The following is a 23,706-nucleotide window of genomic DNA, read 5'->3' as shown; positions in this document are numbered from 1 at the left end:
AACTTGGGCTGCTGATTAAAAATACCTTTGTTCTGTGATGATATAAGATGCATTAGGTCTGATGCCCAGAAAAACCTTCTTGAGACCTAGAAAGCATAGAGGAGGTAGAGAAAGATATAGGCAGAACTGTTCTCTGTTGGGAAATTTTAGTTATCACGCAGTTGTAAAAAGGAAGCAGGCTTCATAATTTAGAGACCTTTTTTTCTAAGCACAGCAAAATTTCACCATCAGCCTTGCATTCCTTTCCTTTGTACCATTTATGAGGAAAGCATATTTGGAAGCTCTATTCTTTTCTTAACTGTGAGAACTCTTGGATTTCTCTTGAAAATGTTGAGGATTTATTGAAGTAAATAGTTTCCAAGTGTCCTTTAGCTTTAATTTTTTTATTATGTTCCTTAACACATATATTAACCTACACATATCAGTGAATGATACTACTTATCCTCCTTCAGTTTCTTTATATAGCATTGCCTACTGTGCTAAAGTCATAAGAATTTGACTATGACAAATACAAATAGATCATGTCTGACAACAGCACTTGGTAAGATATAAATAAGCATGGATCTCATTGCCTCAAGATCCAGACAGCTTCCTCTCAAAACCAAATATTTTATAGGAACCTTTCATGAGTATTTTATTATGTGGGGGGTGGAGTTTGACTCATATTATTAATGGGGTTATTCTTATATTAATTCTCTGGATCATTTATCTTTTTTTAATGGATAATCCCCACTTTTTTATGAGAAATGAATCAGCAAATCAGGCATAGTCCATACAGGGATATCCACAATTACTAAATATACAGACTCTGCTAAAGTACTCTTCAGGTGTAGATTAAGATATGTATATCACTTGCAAACCAATTACATCTGTTGCCTAATGTTGCTGTGATAAATTGCCATGAGCTCAATGGATTAAAGCAATGCAAATTTTCCTACAGTCAATCCACACTTGTCCAAACTAGGTTCCTCTGGGCCAAATTCAAGGTGTCTGCAGGACTTTGTTCCAATCTGGAAGATCAAGAGGAGAATACTTTTGTTTGCATTTTCCAGCTTCTAGAGGAAGCCGACATTCATTGGCTCCAGGACCCCTTCCAATTTCAAAGCCAGTGATGGCAGGTTGAGTATCACATCTCATCATTCTAACATTGATTTGTTTTCTTCCCCCTTCCACTTCTAAGGATTTATGATTGTTTACTCAGGACCCACCTGGGAAATTGAGGCTACTACTCTTCCTTTTTTTAATTAAGGTCAGATCATTAGCGTGGTTGCATCTGTACACGCCATGTTCTCTCTTGCCATGTAACTAACAATTATTCACAAGTTCTGGATATTAGAACATGGACATCTTTGGCAGTTATTATATGGCCTACCACTCCATGCTAAGGTGTTGTGTTCCTTAACCACAGTGGCGGCAGTAGAAATGTTTTGGGGGTGCTCACCCTAAGCATGCATACGCGCTAAGTTGCCTCAGTCTTTTCCAACTCTGTGTGGCCCTGTGGATTGTAGCCCACCAAGCTCGTCTGTCCATGGAATTCTCCAGGCAAAATACTGGAGTGGGTTGCCATTTCCTTCTCCAGGGAATGTTCCCAACCCAGGAATCAAACCTACATCTCTTTCAGCTACCTGCGTTGGCTGCTGGGTTCTTTACCAGTGGTGCCACCTGGGAAGACCCACCCTGAGTGTACCCTTTCTCAAATGTTTGCCCATCTCCACTGGTCACAGCTGAATGGAACTAGGGGAACATCTAACTGAAGAAGGAGCCCATTTATAGATTAGCCAATAATTTATGATATCTGAAAACTTGTACCAAAGATAGGCTGACCAATTATCTCCTTGTGGATTTGGATCTAGAGACAGAAGATATCAGTTGTCTGCTGATTCAGGTGCTGCAAAGTTATGCAGACTTGGAAACTAGATGTCAGTCACATTTTTTTTTTTAGCATGTTTAATCAAGCTAAGGAAGCTGGCTGAGAAAGGGGTTGTATAGAATAGAGGATGTTGCCGTGGTTCAATCACTTAGTCATGTCTGTCTCTCTGCAGCCCCATGGACCATAGCATTACAGGCTTCTCTGTCTTCCGCTATCTCCCAGAGTTTGCTCAAATTCATGTCCATTGTGTCAGTGATCCTATCTAACCATCTCATCCTCTGCCACCCCCTTCTTTTACCTTCAGTATTTCCCACCAGCAGGGTCTTTTCCAATGAGCCAGCTCTTTGCTGCAGGTGACCAAAGGATTGGAGCTTCAGCTTCAGCGTCAGTCCTTCCAATGAATATTCACGATTGATTTCCTTTAGGATTGACTGTTTTGATCTCCTTGCTATTCAAGGGACTCTCAAAAGTCTTCTCCAGCACCACAATTCGAAAGCACCAATTCTTTGCCGCTCAGACTTCTGAATGGTCTAACTCTCACATCCAAACATGACTACTGGAAAAACCGTAGCTTTGACTATATGGACATTTGTTGGCAAAGTGATGTCTCTGCTTTTTACTACACTGTCTAGGTTTGTCATAGCCTTTCCCTCCACGGAGCAGACATCTTTTAAATTCATGGCTATGTCACCATCCTCAGTGATTTTGGAGCCTAAGAAAATAAAATCTGTCACTGCTTACACTTTTTCCCTTTCTATTTGCCATGAAGTAATGCAAGGAAGCTGGCTAAGAAAGGAGATACATAGAATAGAGGTACTAAAAAACAAAATGAAATCTATGAAGTGACCTTAGGAGATAACATGTGCTTACCTGGATACTTTAGTTCCTCCTCCTTTTTAAACATATTTTTAAAATTTATTTTTAATGGAGGATAATTTCCTTACAATGTTATGTTGCTTTCTGCCATACAACAACGTGAATCAGCCAAAAGTATACATATGTCCCTGTCATCTTGAACCTCTCTCCTTCCCCCACCCCATCCCACCTCCCTAGGTCAGTCCCAGAGTACCAGGTTTAGCTTCCTGTGTTATAAGCAGCTTCCTATTGGCTTTGATGATGCTGATATTTTTGAGGAGTACAGGTTAAGTATTTCATAGAGTGTCCCCAAATTGGTATCTGTCTAATATTATCTCATGACTGGACTAGAGTCTTGAGTTTGCAGGAAGGATGAAGTAAAGTGATAATCTCTTCACAGACTAGCAAAGATACATCTTGTCAATATGGCTTACCGTTGATGATGTTAACCTTAATTACCTGGCTGAGACAGTATGGGTTTTCTCTACTGTAAAGACAAAGAGTGGGGAGTTATCCTCTACCTTCTTGAGAGTGGAATATCTTCATAAATTATTTTGAATCCTTCTGCATCCGGCATTCACTCACTGTCCTTAAAAGTAATTTATTTTTTAAATCATTTTGGACTCATAGATATTTATTTTATTATTTGGCTTACAATTCAATTTTCTCTGTTAAACTCATCATCTGAGTATTACCTACACTGCCTGACTCTCTGCTCACTCCGACACTTTCTAAAATCAGCTTTGTGCCCTTGGCTTTAATTGTTGTTTGTGCTCAAAAGATTAAAAATACCTATCTCCCTACTTCTCCTCACTACTGAGAACTTTCTCATGAATGTCTCGATGGCATCTACAGTGAGTGCCAGGTAGGTCTGTTGTGTTCACTTCCTCCTAAACCTCCTTGTAACAGCAGGAAGCTGTTGATGACTAGCCTTGTGTTTCTGTAAGCTCAAAGACAAGTTATCAGTGAAAAACTGCAACACATACATACATACATCAACTCTACTGATAATTATTTAATCCCAGGTCGATGTTGATAAGTTAGCGCCAATACAGACTTAGAGAGTGTGTATAGAACTTAGTAGTTAGGTCTATGGGACACAATCTGTGATGAAAGAAGCTTGTTAAAGTTAAACCCTTATTTAATATATTCTATGACTTGGCAGCACCTCACCAAAAGCAAGTAAAATGTCATCACTGTCAAGGGGAACACATAACCCAAGAGGGATGTAGAAGATTCAGCAGGCTTTTTTCTCCAGTGTCCTTTATCCTAGTAGCCTTTAATATGCCTGGATGAAAATGTAATTTTTATAGTAATGAGAAGACTGAAACTTACCTAAGACTTACGTTACAGCACTCATTTTTGTTACCCGTCAAAGCCAAACATTTTGGGAGAATTTCAACACACAAAACTCAGCCTGTCCATAATGAAACATGAGTATTTCCTTCTTACCAAATTAGATCCTCTCCCATTCTTCCTTATCTCATTAGAAGGCATCACAATTACAAGGTAATACCAATCTTTCCCGGAATATTTTACCAATTTATGGAAGAGTTATCTTTGGTTCTGCATTCTCCCCTTTCTTCATATCTAACTCAGTGCTGGGTCCCAGATATTGCTTGCTATATAGGTACCGAGTTCATCAAATTATATTCCTTTTTATCCCCAGTGTACTAATGCAAATTATCCTCTCTTCTGTGTGGTTCTACTCTGAAAATGCTATGTCACCACATTCACTCTTGACCAACCCGTCTTGTCTTCTCACTTGAGTCAAGCAGCATTGTTAAAGCACACATATGAGCACCTTACCTTCCTGTTTATAGCCATGAATGGAATTTCACTGCTCTCAGGATTATGACAAAATCTTCCAACCCAGTTTATAGGTCTTTTGTAGTCTTTTTCTGTATTGACCCTCAGCCCCTTCTACTGTTATGTTCTCTCCCTCCCTCCCCTTCTTGCTCTTTCTCTCATTCTCTCTCTGAACCCCATCTTCTTGCTTCATCCTTTAAGAGAGGTCACACCCCTCCCACCCATCATGCCAATATTAGCCCTTTGCACGAAGTTCTTTTCTTTCTCTCCCTTACCAGGCAATGCCCATGATCATTCTTGAGATCTCAGCTCAGCCATCATATGCTGGAAAGCCTTGCCTTATCTTTCTGATGAGCTCAAGTCACTTTAATGTGCTGTGATCCTCTACCCCCACAAGGACCACCACATTTCTCTTTCATAGCAGTGACCTCAGTGACAATGCTATATTTAATTGGGAGTTTAATTAGATTTTCTTTCTTCCACTATACTATAAATTTTAAGTGTAGAAATTTGATATTTATTCATTTCTGTGGATTTTCCAAGGTGGCCCCAGTGGTAAAGAATTCGCCTGCTAATGCAGAAGACTTGAGTTTGATCCCTGGGTCGGGAAGATCCCCTGGAGAGGGATATGGCACTCCACTCCAGTATTCTTGCCTGGGATGTTCCATGGAAGGAGGAGCCTGGCGGGCTACAGTCCATGCCGCACAAAGAGTCAGACACGACTGAGCAACAGCACACACACACCTCTCTGTATCTCTGTTTAAAATGGTATCTGGAATATGTTGTTGTTTAGTCATGCAGTTGTATCTGACTCTTTTGCAACCCCAGGGACTGTAGCCCACCAGTCTCCTCTGTCCCTAGAGTTTTTCTGGCAACAATATTGGAGTAGGTTGCAATCCTAGTCCAGGGGATCGTCCCAACCCAGGAATCGAACCCACGTCTTCTGCATTGCAAGCAAATTCTTCACCACTGATCCATCTGGGAAGCCCATCTGGAACATGTGCTTAATTGCTCAGTTGTATCTGACTCTTTGTGACCCCAGGGACTGCAGCCCGCAAGGCTCCTCTGTCCAAGGGGATTCTCCAGGCAAGAATACTGGGGTGGGTTGCCATTTCCTCCTCTAGGGGATCATCCCAACCTAGGGATCTAATCCAGGTCTCCTGCACTGCAGGCAGATTCTGTACCATCTGAGCCACCAGGGAAGCCTAATCTGGCACATAAAAGTACTAAAATTTGTTTTAATATTTCTGAGTAAATTCAGAAATAAGTATATCTGTTATTTTTCCAAGTGGAGAAACAAAAGCCTAAAGGAATGAAGTGCAAGACAATCAATTTGTTAAGGTAGAGACTAAAACAGTTCTGAATTTTGAATCTTATTCTGTTATTCTCTCATCCTTGCTCCTTTGTAATTGAATTTAAAGAAAGGAAGGGCAAATCAAATAAAATTCAGGTGCAAAACATGCAATAAACTTATATGCTGTTTCTAATATGGCAGATGTTTTTTCACAGCTACAGCTTGATTTACTTATATATTTATTTTCCCTCAGATACATTGAATTAACATAAATGTAGTCTTTGATTAATGACAGACATTATTTTTTATGAATGTCCTTTTTAAATTTAACTGGATGGACTTTTTGTTTTTAATAAAAGAATAAACATTCACTAAACCACCATTAAACACAAAAACTAACATCTTTTAAATCTCTTCCTCTCCCCTTACCTATTTCTCACCTTACTGATATATTGTGGTAACAATCCCATCCCTTTTCATGTAAGGATGTGTGTTTGCCTTATTCCAAAATGAAGAGAGCCTAAGCATTCACATACTTTCTGACATTTGCTTTATTGTCTGACTTTTATTTTTTACAGTAAAATGAGTACAAAATGATAACTTGATATGGTCTTCATTTGCATTTATTCAAACCCCAAATGGGCTTGGATCATCAGATACTTATTGTCCATTAATTCCCTTTTATTCTAAGTTGTATAGACCAGAGTTCATTTATCTACTTATAGAATAAGTTATTTCACTGAAAATCATGAAAAAAGAATTATCTTTCAAATCACTTTATTGTGATATACCATTTTATTATGGTGATCCAATAGATATTGTTTGGAAAATAGGAAATGGAAATTACTAAAGATTAGCATATTTTCACCCCACCTAATTTTTTCTTTTCACATTTGGGGACTGTAGAAGAATGGATTTAGCTTAACAATCTGTTCTACCAACAAGCAGGTGGAATTCTACGGGAATAATAAAACTGATATTTAGGATGAGATACCTAACTGAAATGAGAGGAATGATTACTTTACATACATATGTATCTGTATGTCTTTGTATCTGGAACTCCTAAGTATGTGTATTGTAATAAATTCAATTTAAGGCAACACCCATCTGTCACTTGGTCCATGACATTATTAACTAACAGTTAGTGGCAACATACGTGTAACTTAATCCAAATAGGAGTTTGCAAAGATGATTTACATCTTGGGAACGTTTCCTCTTACGAATTATTGTCAAAATATTCCATCAAAGTAATCATGAAGTCTAAAAATAAAATTTTACTCATTTGTCTACAGTTTTGTTTTTTTTTTAAGCAGGTATATATGATTTCCAATCATTTCTGGGAAATTGTTTTGGAGCTCAAACTGATATGGTATTACCAGTAAGTAAAACTGATGCTCTGAAAGATGGGTCCTGTTTATCTTGGGACCTGTGATATTAACACAGAAGTGCATATGTAGTCTAAAATCAACAAGAGGTCTCTAAATTATTTAAATCTATATGTTGTCTAAGGAAGGGAAAATATTTGGTTTTTACACATGAAACTACTTTAAATTTAACTCTAAAATCCAGATAGTGTTTATTCCTAAAGCTATTTTCCAGAAATTCATGAGGTTTCACAAATGTCACTGGAAATTCTATAATTCCTTGGAGTGCAAATGTTTTATAGGAGAAGACATTGGTCAGTGTGAATTCTGGTAATAGCGTATATGCTGGATCAAATGTCTGCATTCCCAGCCAGTTACCAAAGTCAACTCTGATCAACAGTCCCAGGGCTGTTTAATTTTTTACCATGGCAATCATCAAGGTTTCCCTCTTCCTTCTCATGTATTTACATTAATAATGGAACTTTTAGCTACTACGCTCAGAGAGAAATATGCTTCTCAGAAATAGTTTATGGAGCCAAACTTCTTTTCAGTGTGAAGCAGAGCTCAAACCACTGACTCATTGTTTTTGTTTTCCCAGATAATATCAAACATGTGTCCCAGATCATGTAGAGGGAACCTGCTCAGAAAAAATTCTGACTGCATTTGGTGTACAAAGTTTGATACCAGCTGCCAGGAACTATGTATTTCAATGTGGGCCAGATGTTGGGTATTTGTGCATTAAAACGATGGAAAGAAATATGCTTCCTTCATATTCCAAGGTTTTGCCAGCCATTGTTCTGCAGGAGATTTTGATATTATATTTATAGTACAATGGGATCAAATTATTAAGTGGGAAGAGTAGGTTATCCCACAAAATTGACTCTTCAGAAGAATTATTATAGGAGGGGAATAAAAGCAATATAATTTCCAATCCTCTGTGATTGATCTTGTCTCACATCTCCAAGTCAGTTTTTGCCATTCTTCATTTAAATCTATGTACTCTACTGTGAAACGTTGAGGTAATATGAGATCATTTTATCATTTTCATTAGGATGTTATAGGAAGTATATCACCGATATAGAAACAAAACATGAAACATTGCTAGAATGGTGAATTGGGGAGAGATTGGATGTTGAGTTGTAATAATTTAAACAAAGTACATCTTTTGGCATAAAATATCTGAATATCATACCTTAATTCAATTAGGCTACTCATACAAAGCTTTATATGATGGAGTTCTCATTTGCATTTGATACCTGAGGCAAAATTAATTTTCCTTTTAGATAGATATATAATAAAATCCTACTAGCATTGTCTTTCTTTAAATCTCTTTTAGATAAGAAATCCTGGGAGCATTTCAAGCTTCTTAAAATACTTTATGGAATGGATGAAACCAAACTCTGAAGAACTAAAGATAGTCAGTTAACACATATGTCAGTATTAAATAGCCTCAAGAAATTAAAGATCAAATGTGGATTTTGACAGATAAGGGTCTCTGAGAAATATGGGAAAAAAAACCTGGAAAAAGTCATAACTGCTTTGCTTCAGAAAGTTAAAAATTTAAACTAAAAACCTTAATCATTTTTCTTTATATATAATATAGGAAGAGATGCAGAAAGTGCTGTAGGCAAATCCTTTTGCTTTTAACTAAGAGAGAAATATGTCAACTGGGTCAAAATTAAGTAGTTAATGTATTCGAAAAATAAAAATTCTGTATGTCTACATAGAAATTTTTACATATTTTTAAATCAGGGAAATATAGAATCAATATATACATAAACAGAGACTGCTTGAAGTTTGAGTACACTTTGTTATAGAAACTAATTGTGTATTCATTCATCAATAAAAGTGAGCAGACTTATGAATGTATTTGCATTCTAGATAATGGTAATGATATTTTTTCAAGGTAAGGATGAGCCTGCTAGTCTTTTTTTTTTTTTTAATCTAGTCTAGAAGTCATATCCTAAACATGAAAATAATTGACTCAAACCTCAGCATTCATATATCAACCTAAATGGAAATAATGTTCAGTGAATGCAATTTTTGAATAAATATTCATGTGTTTTTTTCTGAGTTCAGGTCAGGTAAGGGTTATGAGTCCTTTTGCTTTAAGAGAAAGCATCTAAGATACACTACATGTTCACGTAGCTATGCTATGGATTACTTCCTCAACCCTGAGCTATTCACTCACAAATACTGCTGCACTGTGCTAGCCAGTCAGAGATCCTTGAAAGAAGAATCTATTTCAAGAGGCTTTTACCATATAGTTGTGGGAGATGGTAGATCTGCCATTTTGGTAGCTCTTAGCAGGACTTATGATTCGTTAAGGTATCTCTCTGGTAACAATCTATGTACGTTCTTATCCAGGGTGCTGAGAAGAAAATTCTTGCAGAAAATTTCTTGTAGAGACTGTATCAAGAAGGATCAGTAGCTGTGGTAAGCCATGTATATGGTTGATATAAATCATGTGGAGAGAAATGAAAGATTTACCACAAATCATGCATGCATGCTCAGTCATGCCTGACCTTTGGCAACCCCATGGACTGCAGGCATCAGGCTCCTCAGTCCTCCACTCTCTCCCAGAATTTTCTAGAATTCCTGTCCTTTGAGTCAGTGTTGCTATCTAACCACGTCATCCTCTGCTGCCCACTTCTTTTCTTTCAGTCTTTCCCAGCATTAGGGTCTTTTGCAATGAGTTGGCTCTTCACATCAGGCAGCTAAAGTATTGGAGCTTCAGCTTCAGCATCAGTCCTTCCAATGAATATTCAGGGTTGATTTCCTTTAGGATTAACTGGTGTGATCTCCTTGAAGTCCAAGGGACTCTTCTCCAGCACCATGATTCAAAAGCGTAAGTTCTTCAGTGCTCAGCTTTCTTTATGGGCCAACTCTTAGATCCATACCTGACTACTGGAAAAAACATAGCTTTGACTATAAGGACCTTTGTCAGCAACCATGAGTTTGAAATTGGTGGGTAACATTTTTTATGTTTTATTTTTTTATTTATTTATTTTTTGTTTTATTTTTATTTTTATTTATTTTTTTTATTAGTTGGAGGCTAATTACTTCACAACATTTCAGTGGGTTTTGTCATACATTGATATGAATCAGCCATAGATTTACACGTATTCCCCATCCCGATCCCCCCTCCCATTGGTGGGTAACATTTTGTGCTTTAAAATGTTTCTGATTAGGATGAGGTTAAAATATACTTTTATGATTAAAACTATGTGGCACATTAATATATACCATCTGTCAATAATTATGTTTATTTGTCATCCCACGATAGAAATATCTGAGGATTGAATAATACAGAGTTCTTTGTTGTGTGATTCTCTGATTCAGCTCAATTAAATATAATTTTCACTTTCTGGCGGTCAGTAAATTGTAGGATAGGATCAATGGTGACTCCTTATAAGAATGCATTCCAGGAGCATTCAGTGACAGAGAGCTTTGATACTAAAATATAATTTCTTGATGAATTTAAGTGAAGATATAAACTGTACTATGGGCTTCCCCGGTGGCTCAGACAGTAAAGAGTCTACCTGCAATGCAGGAGACCTAGGTTAGATCCCTGGTCTGGGAAGATACCCTGGAGAAGGAAATGGCAACCCACTCCAGTATTCTTGCCTGGAAAATCCCATGGACAGAGTTGCCTGTTGGGCTACAGTCCGAGGGGTCTCAAAGCGTTGGACACGACTAAGTGACTTTCACATAGACATACGTATACTGACTGTACTACTTATTACTGAGAAGTTTGTTATAAAATCCACTTATATAACAACAAATCAAGTGAATACGCTGGAGAATTTTTGTTTTGTTAACTTTTTGCATTGCTTTGAATCAAGATTTTTATTTTAGAAGCACCATAATTTAAGGTACATGGTTAGATACCTCAACCATGCCTAGTAAAATATCAAAATTTCTGAAAGCTGACTTCAAAATAAGGATTCAGATTCATAGGTTATTATTTCTTTATGAATTAGCTTACTGCAATTAAATGTAATGCTACTTATTATATTCACTTTAGGAGAAACTTGGAAAACAGTAGAGTTTCATTCTGATGTACTCAAGAGAGAAAAGTCTACAGAAGTAAACAAAAATTGTCTCAGGATGTTTCTACGAATAGGATTAAAGGATACGTTTTCTACTTGACTAAATAATAAACACCTACAGAAAATAACTGAAAGGTGTGAATTTAAATTATAATTGAAATAGCAGTGTAAGGTTTCTAAGTCCCTTGAGATGAGGCATCTAGCCTTTAATGTAAGGAGGAAAGGAGATAAGTAATCATCTTAATTCATGCCTAGGAGGGGCATGAGAAGCATGTTACTGGATGAGAAAGAATTGCAAATTAATTTACATAATTTTTCTCTTCTATTTTCTTCTGTCAGGCAATCCAATGCCTCCAGAAGATGAGTAAAAGAGTAATACAGTAGAATGGACAGGACTGGGCAACTCATTGGATGTAGGGACCAAGAGAAAAGAGGCTGGAATAAAAACTGTTCTCTTTTGATTAGGATGATAGGTGTGGGTGCAGGGGCATAGTATGAAGGCACCATTTATAAAAAAAAAATATAGTGGTTAGAGGGGGGAAGGTGTGAATTTGTAGTTAAAGAAGCAGCATTTGGAACTAGGACTTTAGGACTGAGAATAGAAATGGGAATACATACATTTGTTTATTAGGAAATCCCCCATAAAGTAAAGATAAATAAAGCTATGATTTTAGGATAAGATCACTAAGGGGGAGCTTATAAAAGAAAGATAAAATAGGCCTTTAGCTCCAGGCTTAAGGACACCTCCATTTAAAAATGAAAAGTAGGTACAGATATATATGTAGAAAAGGCAGCTAATTATTGAGGAAAAACCAGGAGAAGCCAGTGGATAATCTCAACTGGAGGAAATAAGAAATGAAATAGGTAATCAATAAAAGGTTGAGAGATGAAAAAAAAAAGTTGAGGGGATGGATCCAGAGGAGAGAGGAACTGAAGATGGGGACATGGGTCATCCGTCATGCAGCAGAGTTCTGAAGGAGACTTGAAGGGAATAAGCCTCAGTGTGTGGACCACGTCATCCTCTGATAATGGGTGTGTCACATGTAGATTCATAAAGACTGGGGGGAAAGGTGAGGTGGCAAGGGAAATTGAAGGTCTGTTTTTCCTTTATATGAGGATTGAAATGGGACACGTTTGGAAAGGTGATACAAAAATACAAGCAAGTGTTAAGGAGAGATGATAAGGCATTTTTAAATGAAGATGAAGGCCATATGCATAAGTTTATATATTTCTTGAACCACAGTCGCTAGCCTCTGAGTTGGTTTAATAAGTAGGAGAGAAGTGTGAGTGGAGGAGAGTGAGGCCCAAGGGAATCAAAATCTCAGTTAAATAGTGACTGAAATAGCTGTCGAAGGACTTCAAAGGGAGAGAGTCCACCCCAAGGCCAGGGTAGCATTTAAGCAGTGGAGTAGGTCCTGGGTTATGACTTTGATCCTTTCATTTATTCAATAAGCATTAACTTTTTGATCACCTACAATCCACTAAAACTGTGATGAAGATTCTTCAGCAATGATCTTCACCCATTTAATGAGGGGAAGTGTTGAGTCTCCCTAGGACCATTTCAATCTTGTATTTTTGTAAATGTGAATCTAATTGACTTAAAGTAAAACATGAAAAACTATGTCAAAAATTTCCCTCAATTTATAATGAGGCAGGGAAAACCCATGAAATGACATAATATTATTTTTTTGTGAGGATAGAAGCCTAACTTCCTGCTAAAGATGTTCACTTATTTCTGAGCTGATAAAATTTTCTGATTTTTAGAAGTAATTTCATTCATACATCTAGAATTGAAGTTTTCTTAAAATGCTTGGGGGAAAACACTAGGAAGTATTTTTTGTTGTTTATCCCCTGACAGACTCTTTCACTTTTATTGGCTTCATGATTTGGGAAATATTAGATAACAAGGCAAAACTCAAAGGGGTGAAGTTTATTACTCTCATTTATTTTGCTTCAGGGTCAAAGAGAGTTGAAACGTTTATCTGTATAGTGCATCTTCTGCACATGTTCCTACCATGAGCGCTGATGCATGTTCACATGTGGAAAGATTCATGCTTCTGAAGAATGTTGCTTCATGCCATGCCTACTAAATCACTGGGCCATGGTACTTTTTAATTACTATAAGCATTACTCATAAACAGGTAGATTTAGTAGAAGATAGTTAGAAATTGTTGAGTTCTCTGCAAAATAGTGGTCAAAATGAATTTAAAAAATCATCTGTAAGACTTGTTTATAGCAAAAATCAGTTTTCAAACTGAACGAGTTAGACATTTGAGGTTTATAGATTAGAACACAAAAAGAAAATAGGCATACAATGATGGTGGAAGAAATTCTAACTAGAATTGAAATCTTTGGTTTCCTAGAGATAGACTTTTTCTAAATTCTCCTCAAAAGTGGTGATAATTTTAAAGTAATAGTGGGAAAAAAAAAAACACCACTACCCCACCAACTGTGAACTATATTAATAAACAAAGTCAAAACCCACAGTCTAATAATCATTATGGAAACTAGAACCAGTACCCAGTATTATTGAGTGCCCAACATTATTGAACTTTTGATTTTGTTATTTCTGTTTTTACTAGCTGCATGATTCTATAGTGTCTCAAAGGTACATCAGTTTCTACCTTTTATGTACAAATTTTACTGACGTACTGATTTTATTCTTATTTTTGCATGATTCCTGAACAGTTGAATTTTATTTTGTATTTTCTACAGCTATTATATAAAAGTTAGTCATCAAATCCACAACAAAGGATGCTAAATTGGAGAACTCATTTCACCCAAACTTACGTTATTTTCTAAGTTATTAAATTTTTTGCAAGCATTAGGAAATAGACTAATAGTCTGTATTAATAAAGCCAAAAAAACATACCAATAGTCACCCAGTCATCAATATTAGAAATTATAAGTTTCTTAGTGTTAAGTTAGCCAACTTTCTCTTTTTAGTTATGAAAACTGAAGAGAGCAGATGGCTACCATATTTGAGACTAGAATTCAAGTCTTATAATTCCTCCAGTAGAGCCCTTTAAAAATGTGTATGCCAAAACCTGAAATCCTTCTCACTTGTTACAATCTTCATGTTATTTGCTTATTTCTCTTCTATAGGTAAAGAGAACTAACCCTTGTAAAGTGAAAGTTGCAGGCGAATTCTTTACCAGCTGAGCCACTAGGGAAGGTTGAACACACCATTAGTAAGCTGCTATAATGTTCTAGACAATGTGTTTAGCAATTTGCTTATGCTTACCACTACTTTTTTAAAAAAATGTTTTATTCATTTATAATTTACTTTTTTTTTGGCAATGACATGTACGCAGCCTGGGATTGAACCCACACCCTCTGCCCTGGAAGAGCATAGTCTTAACCCCTGGACCGCCAGCGAAGTCCCTGCTTACCATTACTTTTTAACTCTTAAAGGAGTCTCCGATATGCTTTTTATCCCACTTTTCCAGTTTTGGCGACAAAGATTCAGATTACTAAACTTCTTCCTACTAATATAGACAGTAAAGGGGCATGAAGATTTTACCGAGTCATTTTTGCTTCATACCCCGTTCTAATTTTCTCTGTAGAATAGCTTTGCCCAGATCCTCTATAATTTCCTTAATTGTCATTGTTAATTATGTAATCTTTTCTAACGCTAATGTTTCCTTCATCAACTTATGTTCTAAGCAGTGTATTTTTTGGCATTTATATTATTTATTTCCTGAGGAGTATTTTGTTCTTTCGGCTGCCCAGTGGCATAAATATCACTTCATTAGAAAAAATGCTCAAATTTTTTTCTTCCTTATTTCTTGACATAACATCTGGAAGAACAATATTATGTTGACACTGAGTTCTTAAAATAAGATCTCATCCTAGATGATGTATGAGAAGTAAATCAGCCATTCAGAGAACTTGTTCATTATTGGATGACAAACTCATGATTAGGCAGAGATTTTCCTGAGATGAACCAGAGACTCATCCTTAAATAAAATAAGCTGACTTTCCATTTATGACAATTTTATATTTCTGAAACATTGAGCATGATGCTTCATGGCACTTTTGTTGACGTAACATTTCAAATAATGCTTTGTAAATATGGAGAGACCCATTTAACAGATGAATTAACCAACACAAGGAAATTAAATGCATGCTTGGAGTTAAAAAATTATAAACTACTCAAAAAAAATCTAAAGGCTTTTGAGCCTTTAACTGTTGTTTAGTCAACAAACTAATGAGAAATTAATAAAGATATACATGTAAGCTTGAGGTGATAGTTTCAGATCCATTAAAATGGTGCCTAATCCTACACAGTCAGATACATGTTTTCAAAGGCATTACTGACAAATAATAGAAATGAGATATTTCAAAGATGTGGTAGCGCATGCTGTGATCCCATGTATTCTCCGTATACTGGTTTGACATATTTTTCTAATTAAACAGTAAAAGGCAATTATCAGTTAATTGATTTTAAGAAGTTAATTTAAAGTATATACTATTATATTGATTTAAGAGTCTATAGCGTAGTTTTCTTCCTTTTTGGCATCAAGTGCTTTCATTCTCTCTATTTTCTCTCCACACACACACACACACACACACACATATCATCCTTTTCCTATTCATCAGTGATTTGACACTCTGGCTTGAGATAAAATTCTCACACTGAAAGTACTATTTATGACTATAAGCAACAAAATACAGAATAGCAGATCTGGGATAGATTGACAATCATAATAACAACTATTATCCTCTAAAGCTGTTTCCTGCTACTTAAAGGGGCAGTATCCATTATAGAAAGAATATATGAGTCATTCTTTAAAGTATGGCTCCACTGGAAAAATGTTTTGTTATGGTGATTGTTGCAAATATAAGCCTATTGCCTTTGGCTCTTTGAAATGAAAGCTGCTTCATTTCACTTAAGAAGGTTATGTGAACATGTTTAAATTGGTTACATTTGAATCCACGTGTGGTTAAATCTTTCTTCCAGAGAGAAAAGAAAAGTTATTCATCTCCATTTCTACTACAACAATCTTAAACCTGGATTTTCTACCTCATGTTCTGAGTACAAAGTCCTATTTGTGTTCTCTGTACCTCAACCACACATATCATTTAAATTTACGAGTATAATCATTTCAAACATTATAATGGCCTTATTCTCCCTGTTCATGAACCTCCATTCATATCCAGTAGTTAAGCAGATAAAATATAAACCCTATTGTCTTGACATTCAATGAATTAACATACACTGCCTTGGGAAAAATATTTCCTCATTCCTTTCCTCTTAGACATGGATGTCTGAAAAAAGTAATGAGAGGAAGTAAAAATTGAACATTTATTCTGCTGCTATGGTATATTGTGTATTACTATTAAGATAGGCATTTGTACAGACTGAATGATAAGAAGATATCTATAGTGGTCATCAGCTTTTTGGCTTCTTTCTTGCATTTTCTTGGGGAAAAATTGTTTCTCTGTTCTCAAGACTTGCAATGAATTCTAGTTTTTGAATCAGAGTACACCTCATTTCAGAACACAGACACTGACTCAGGCTTGGGTATAGTGGCTCGTTTCTGCCAGTTTTGCCAGAACTACATAGAAAAAGATACTCTCCTCCTGAGCTCACTGATAAGAAGAACCATGGAAGCCTAGAGAGACCAGAAGCCATCTTCACCAACAAATGGAAAAAGGAAAGACCTCACCTGGAAAAGAAAAAAAATCAGGAGGACAAGAAAAACATCTGTGATGACTTTTTGAGCAGCAGGACTAGGTTGTCTGAAACTATCTGAGTTGAAATTTATTTTATTTTTTTAAAGTAAGTTTGGGTTTTTTTTTTTTAATTCACAGCTATAAAACTAAAGAAATACCATTATTAAACATCTGACTAGAGTGACTTGATTAAAGGTATTATATATCATTCGAGAGTCTTTTGAAGTAGTTTTCTATCCATGTCCACGCTCAGTCGTGTCCGACTCTTTGTGACCCTATGAACCATAACCCACAAGGCTTCTCTGTCCATGGGATTTTTCAGGCAAGAATACTGGAGTGGGTTGCCATTTCCTCTTCCAGGGGATCTTCCTGACCCAGGGATTAAACTCATGTTTCCTGGGGCTCCTGCATTGCACTCAGATTCACTGGGGAAGCCTTGAAGTAGCTCTAAGCAATGTGAATTTATAGTAAATGATGCTTGATTTACTGTATACAAAGTAATTTTAAGTAAATATAATCCTCAAAATAATTATAACAGAGGATTCATTTAAAGATATTTTATTTTTTTATTCTTTTTTGTTTGTAATAGTTTGTGTCTTAAGTTTTCATTAGAGTTATCTTATTTTAAATTAATGGTATCTTTGATAACATGCCTGTTATTTTTTAAGACAGACGATATACCATCAGTGTCTCCCCCCATTCCTTGTCCGGTTCCACCCCATCAGCAAGCGGCACACCGTTAAATAGATTTCTGTATGTAGATTTTATGCATGTGTATTATGTATATTTCTAAAATTGTATCCATATACAAGTAAACACATATCCCACCCCTATTTTTGCCCAACAGGGGGCACTCACAACAATGCCAACAATAAATCCTATTGGCCCTCCCTGAAAATGCAATCACAAGTCAACTGAAGCTCACCATTTCTGTTTGCCACATTTCTAAGGTTCTAGTAATATTAAATAAATTAATAAGTTATGAATAATTGAAAGAGCCTTTGTATTCATTCCCTCTCAGTCTTACAGTATAGGGAAATAAAATTTTATAAAGGAAGTCCAGTAGTTGTTACTTAATGAGGAGAATAAATTCAGAAAATTTATAGGTATTTCAAGAGCACTAGTGTGAAATTTCTTTTAATGCATTTTCTACAAAGAGTAAAGTGCACTTAATGTTTAAGCAGTTCTCATATATTTGGGCTCGGAGTTGGGCTTAAACTCTGTGGTATTAATTTAACCAATTGGGGCATGGTAAGAAAGCACAGTCAAGGCTATGGTTTTCCCAGTGGTCATGTATGGATGTGAGAGGTGGACTGGGAAGAAAGCTGAGCACTGAAGAATTGATGCTTTTGAACTGTGGTGTTGGAGAAGACTCTTGAGAGTCCCTTGGACTGCAAGGAGATCCAACCAGTCCATCCTAAAGGAGATCAGTCCTGGGTGTTCATTGGAAGGACTGATGTTGAAGTTGAAACTACAGTACTTTGGCCACCTCATGCAAAGAGCTGACTCATTGGAAAAGACCCTGATGCTGGGAGGGATTGAGGGCAGGAGGAGAAGGGGGCGACAGAGGATGAGATGGCTGGATGACATCACCGACTCGATGGGCATGAGTTTAAGTAAACTCCGGGAGTTGGTAATGGACGGGGCGGCCTGGCGTGCTGTGATTCATGGGGTTGCAAAGAGCCGGACACGACTGAGCGACTGAACTGAACTGAACCGAACTGAACTGAAGAAAGCACAGTGCCCCCGAACATGCACCGGTGTGTGTTTGTGTGTGTGCTCAGGCATGTCCTACTCTTTGCAGCCCCATGGACTATAGCCCACCAGGCTCCTCTGTCCAAGCCATGAAGAGACAAAAATACTCAGTAAGGATTCTTCTTGGTTAATCCCACAGAATAAACTTAATCCTGGCAAGTTAGGATAAAGGAAGCTGTTGTGACATGCTGCAAAGCTTACAGGAGCCTGTCACTGATATATGTACGCATGTATGAAATATGTGTGAAATTACCATGATGAAAACATTGGCTATTATAGTAAAAGGCTAAAAAATGTTTAAAGTATGAGTCCATTAAAACTTGAAATTTCTCTTAGAAGGTTAAAGGATAAGTTCACATGTTTAATCTGGAAACATTATGGGGCATTCCACCAGAGATGTATGAAACAGCGTAAGATCAGCAATCATGTTATTATGAGAAGTTATTGTGCTACTTTCAAATTTAAAGATTTTACTTTGTGTCAAATAGTCAAAGGTTATGTTTCTCCTGTTTGACTTAGCTGCTAATTACATACAGGTTATTTACAACACACACATCATCAGAATTTGTATTCTTCTGCATTGTCATATTACATATTTTAGTCTTTCATACCTTCACTTTCACATTCACTTTGATTCACTTGCACCTATTACAGGAAGTGAACTGTGTCTGTCTGGAATTGTAAAGGTGTTGAATTATGAATGACTTAAATTGAAATCTAAACAATCTCAAGGGACATCATCAAATAGTTACATACTGAAACTTGGGGAGATAGTATTCTTTGAAGCGTTTGCTTTATAACTTATATATGCTTTACATGTGTTCATTTGCCTGAACATTTCATTGGTGATTGAATGAGAAGAGTTTGGTTTCCAGGATAGCTGAGTAAGCTTCTACTGTGCCCACTCCAGCTGCACACACCCACACACATTTATGCAATAAATAGAAATAACATATATTCCATCCTAAATACATAATCTCTTCTTGAAATAATTATAAAGCCCACAATCCTAAGGTCAAACAAGTTTTATCCAGATCTCCCCCTGGTAAATGATTGTTCTTAATTCTTTGATGCTGTTTAAACTGTCTGAGACACAAATTATTCTTCTGTAAAATAAAAGTGAAGTCACTCAGTCGTGTCCGACTCTTTGCGACCCCGTGGACTTTAGCGTACCATGTTCCTCTGTCCATGGGATTTTCCAGGCAAGAGTATTGGAGTGGGTTGCCATTTCCTTCTCCAGGGGATGTCCTGACCCAGGGATCGAACCTGGGTCTCCCACATTGTAGGCAGACGCTTTACCATCTGAGTCACCAGGGAAGTCCTCTGTGAAATGAATGGGTTTAGTTTTCTTTCCAATTTTAAAAACTTGAAATTAAAGCATTTTGAGACACAAATAACAAAAATGAATGTAATCAAATATTTTGTGTCTACTATGCACTCCACTCTTAGCTAAGTTTTCTCTTATCCACAGTCAGTAGGTCTACAGTGACCCTCCTGTTAAAAGCATAAAAGCCTTTGGATCTAACAATTACAATCAAGTATTTCTATATATTTTCTTAGCATTCAGATCTTTATTTCTAATGTTTCATTAGTTTTTTTGAAAGAAACATATCTCTTGAGTAATATTTTTATAATTTTCCCCTCAAGTGCCCAATATTTTTGGGTTAAAACAATATTCATAATTACATTAATATGAGAAAAAAAATATTTCTTCCTAAAAACCGTGAAGCTTAAGATACTAGAGAAACATTTAATCAACCTGTATTGAGTCATTTTGAATCTAAGGTGAGTATTAAGTAACACCTAATCTTGAACTATGCAATGTTTACTATAGGTGCCAACTTCACAGTGGACCAGCAAAGCCAACGTCTGTACCACAATTAACCTGAATGTAAGCTATGCAATTAGAAGCTATTTGCAGTATTATATGAGCATGGTCACAACAATTCTGGGGGTTTTCCTTAAACAGGTTCTAATTGCCCATTCATGTGGTATCAATAATAACTAAATTTTATGCCCCTGTAAGAAGCGAGACTACGAAGGTGGCTACATGTGTTATTTTTAAGTGAATTCAGCATTTGTTTTACTTTTCAGAGCAATAAACTATAATTGTACAGTTTATTTTCTGGGCTAATGCAGTGGCTTTTCTCTCCCTTTTTGACGTAGAGGAAATTTTTGTTTTAGAACTTGTGAAAAAAGGAATGTTACAGATAGACTAAATTTTTATTTTCATAGTGATTGTTTTCATATGAAAGTTTTTAAATATATGAAATATGAATAATGAAAACAACCGAGGAATACTAAAGCATAATTAGGTTTTTTCTAAGATGAAGGAGAGCCATTACTATGCATTTTTCAATTTTATCTGCTTTTATTTACACCTGACAGGAAATTCTAGAGGGCAAATAATGGCATTTTTCACAAGAGAAGGCATATCATTTTTTCTTTTAGCAATGACCCTGATCTCTATGCCAAACAGAGGAGACAGATAAACATTTAGATGACAGGGTTGAATCCCAGTAGCTCATGTGGATAACTGCTTTTTTCAAAAACTGCTGGGAACAAGGATTGTCTTTAAAATATTAAAGCTGTAAGCCCAACAAGACAGTATGATGAATTGAGAATTTGTAAACTATACATATAAATACTGCCCAAGGACAGCAAATCAATAAGGTGCAACGCAGGGTAAAAAACAGGGACGGGGAACTTTTTTGTCAGGAAGATAATGATAGTAGAAAGCATCAAGAAAGTGTACTCAATAAGTGAAACACAACTACAACTACAAGATTATCTTTAAAACAAGACGAAACTTTATCCACATGTTCAATGGAGAAGCTTCCATTTTTTGACTACCTAAAAGCTGTAACCTCTTTGTTTACTTATAGTCTTGATAAGGGGTTCTGAATTGGAGATGAAAACAATTACTCCTTCCCCATTTTGAGCCTTAACATAGCACTTTCCAAGTATATTTAATTCACAATTTGAACAGTAAGATTATCACATAAAAGTAAGTCTAATGGAAGAAACATTCTCAAAACATAGCCGCAAAATCCAGAGTTTTAAACAAATTTCAAGGTTCATATGCAATGAATTTTTTCTTAGCTCCATAAAGACTATCAACTATGAAACCATGATGGAGTTAATGATAGTACATTTCAAGATGGTACTGCACAAAAAATGTATTAACTCTAAATATGAATATATATTCATATTTCTATTACAATATAAAAGCCAACAAATCATGACACAAGCAAAGTAAATCACTAATAAAGGAGAAGGAGTTCCTGGGCTTAGTTGTTAAAATGAATCTGAGCATAGATTCTGGGACACAGTCCCTCAAACTAACAGAAGATAAATCCAAACACAGATTTCTGTTGCCATTAGATCATCTGTTATGTATGTACATTTGGAATCTAAAAAGCTCTTTCTCCAGTACCTAATCTGAGGAATTGCTTTAAATTGAGCAATGCACTTTTTTGCCTTTAGAAATATGGAAAAGCAGTTGTGAGTTTGCATATTTTTCCTGATTCAGAATGTGCTCTGCTTAGTTGCTCAGTTGTGTCTGACTTTGCGACCCCATGGACTGCAGCCTCCTAGGCTCCTTTGTCCATGGGGTTCTGCAGGGAAGAATACTGTAGTGGGTTGCCATGCCCTCCTCCAAGGGATCTTCCCAACCCAGGGTTCGAACCCAGATCTCCCACATTGCAGCTAGATTTTTTACCATCTGAGCCATCAGTGAAGCCCCTGATTTAAAATATGGGCTCAAAAATATGCATTCAACCAATCAATAAATGAGCTATAATCATTTTAAAACCATGCAAGACAGTTGAAACCTCAGGTATAGATGCCTATCAGTTCAGTTCAGTCACTCAGTCGTGTCCCACTCTTTGTGACCCCATGGACTGCAGTACGCCAGGCTTCTCTGTCCATCACCAACTCCCGGATCTTGCTCAAACTCATGTCCATCGAGTTGGTGATACCATCCAACCATCTCATCCTCTGTTGTCCCCTTCTCCTCCTGCCTTCAATAATCTGTCCCAGCATCAGGGTCTTTTCCATTGAGTTCTTTGCATCAGGTGGCCAAAGTATTATATGCATAAACTCCAGTCTATATACCAGGTCAGCTAACTATATCTGTTTTTATAAATAAAGTTTTATTGGAACATGACCATGCTTGTTCATATGTGGCCTGCTACTGTCCTACAATGGCAGAGTTGTTTAGTGGCTACAGAAACTACATGGCCTGCAAAACTGAGCATATTTATCAAATGCCTTTTATAGAAAAAGGTTGCTGATTTCTTCTGTTTAAATATAAATTTCTTAAGATTACAAACATTTTCATTTGCTAAATTCTCTTTCAAAAATATGTACTATTTCTTTTTTCTCATTACTCACCTCCAGTCAGTCTCTGAATCCAATGTTATGCATGATAAATGGGTTTCACAACTATACTAATATTGACCATTACAATGTACATGCATGCTCATTCATATCCAACTCTTTGTGATCACAAGGACTGCAGTCCACCAGGCTTCTCTGTCCATGCGATTTTCCAGGCAAGAATACCTAGTGCGTTTGCCATTTCCTCCTCCAGGGGATCTTCCCGACCCAGGGATATAACTCAAGTCTCCTGCGTCTCCTGCACTGCAGGCAGATTTTTACACTGGGCCACTGGAAACTATGCCAGTATCCTTTCCCAGAGTGTAGTGGAATCAAATAGTTGCTGAAAAGAAAATTGTTTCGAGTCTCTATAACTTACAGTTGGTCCTAATTTTTATAGACATGATTTAATTATATGACAAGCTGAATGTGTTAAATATTTGTTTTAATAATTAATAACTTAAAAACTTTCCTTGAAAGAATGTGGACAGTTTCTAATCAGCAAATGAGATACTGATAGACTTGTTCACATTTTACAAATAATGTTAGATCACGGTTAGCTTAAGCAAAAGCAAATAAATTAGAAAAATATTACATATTTTACAAAATCAAAGGAAGACCTAAAATGACCAGACCAGGTGAATGATG

This window comes from Cervus canadensis, chromosome 20 (genome assembly GCF_019320065.1).
Source record: "Cervus canadensis isolate Bull #8, Minnesota chromosome 20, ASM1932006v1, whole genome shotgun sequence".
Lineage (NCBI taxonomy): Eukaryota > Metazoa > Chordata > Mammalia > Artiodactyla > Cervidae > Cervus > Cervus canadensis.
Note: the sequence above shows the minus strand (reverse complement) of the source record.